Raw genomic sequence first — 1,603 nt, forward strand, 5'->3', positions numbered from 1 at the left:
GAGTCGGTACATTGAGCGATGATGAGCCATCCGTGATGCCGCCAACCTAACCACAGTTACTGTACCCCCCATGCGTATCTATCAGGGCTCCACGTGAAACAGGCTTGCGGGCGTTCTAACCCGACGTGCACTGAGACAAGAGGATTAAGTATTAACATCCGTTACCCACCCTCAGACTGTGTGAGAAAGAAAGAGGAAAGCCACTTGCCAAAGAGCACAGATAGGGAGGGAGCTGCGCCTAAACCTAACCCTCAAGCCTCAGACTTTCCTAGCAGAGGAATCCCAGAACGAGGCACCTGCGTGGGCATGAGGCCCCTGATGGAACGGGGGAGTATGTGGAGGGCTGGGGGGTTTCTGATGAATGTTCTGGACCCAGTGGAAGTGAATGTATGTGTGTGTGTGTGTGTGTGTGTGTGTGTGTGTGTGTGTGTGTGGGTGGGGGTGGATCAGAGGAGTGGATCAGAGTAATGTGTCACTGTGGTCCAATTTTTATGGTTGTGAAGCCCCACATGTTGACTTTGGAGAGGTAAGACTGGCTTGAAGACGCCTTCTCTCTCTCTATATATATATATATATCCTGTCTGTATTATACAGTAGCTGTCTGTATGGACGTGGTAGTTTACACCAAACATCCAGCTCATCATCCTACAGGGACACCTGAAAATGTGCCATTACATGTCTTTGTATTTGTTTGTTTGTTTGATCGATTGATTGATTGATTGATTGGTTTCCTTTGTGGAAAACCACTTGCACAAAAATGCTGTATATATATATTGGAAGTGATTAATAAGCTTTATGTCCTCTTCTACTTATTTCCATTTTAACAGTTTTGTTTTATTATGCTGACTCCTTGGCTACTAATTTTGAATATTTAATTTCAAGATAGTGGTACAGCCCAGGTGTAGTGTGTGTGTGTGTGTGTGTGTGTGTGTGTGTGTGTGTGTGTGTGTGTGTGTGTGTGTGTGTGTGTGTCTGTGCGTGTGTGTGTGTGTGTCTGTGCGTGTGTGTGTGTGTGTCTGTGCATGAGTGTGTGCGTCTGCGCGTGTGTGTGTTTGGACAGTATTTTGTGTTACTGAAAAAGTGTGTTCAGCGAGGACAAGAGAAAGTGTTCTCTTCAGATGTCCCCTTTCCTCTTCATCCTTCTTACTAACACCTTTTGTTTTATTTTTTTCTCTTTTCTTTTCTTCTCATTATTCTCACTTCATGAATGTTAGGCATGTTGTCATTTCTAAAAAGCTGTGTGCTGATAACTCTTATCACATGACAAACACAATCAGTGGGCAAATGCAATCATCAGTTTTTTTTTTTTACTACATTCTGTTATTCTTCCTTTCATCTCTGTGATTGGTTGGTGCTGCCCTGGGTCACACCACTGCATCACATGGCTGAAGTCACCTTTGACCTCTGGTGCTGTGGAGCTGATAGATGAGGTGTTCAGTCCAGCCCAGCCAGGTGATGTCGCAGGTATAGAAACGTCATGTGTCGGGTAGCCACAATTCCCTATTCTGCCTTAGCAGAGGACCATGTCTACATCTCTATCTGAAGACTCTTTAGCGTTGTAAACCACAGAGTCACCTCCGCTTAGCTTCTCATATCCAGGCCC

Source organism: Nansenia antarctica, assembly GCF_963989245.1.
Source record: "Nansenia antarctica genome assembly, chromosome: 3".
Taxonomy (NCBI): domain Eukaryota; kingdom Metazoa; phylum Chordata; class Actinopteri; order Argentiniformes; family Microstomatidae; genus Nansenia; species Nansenia antarctica.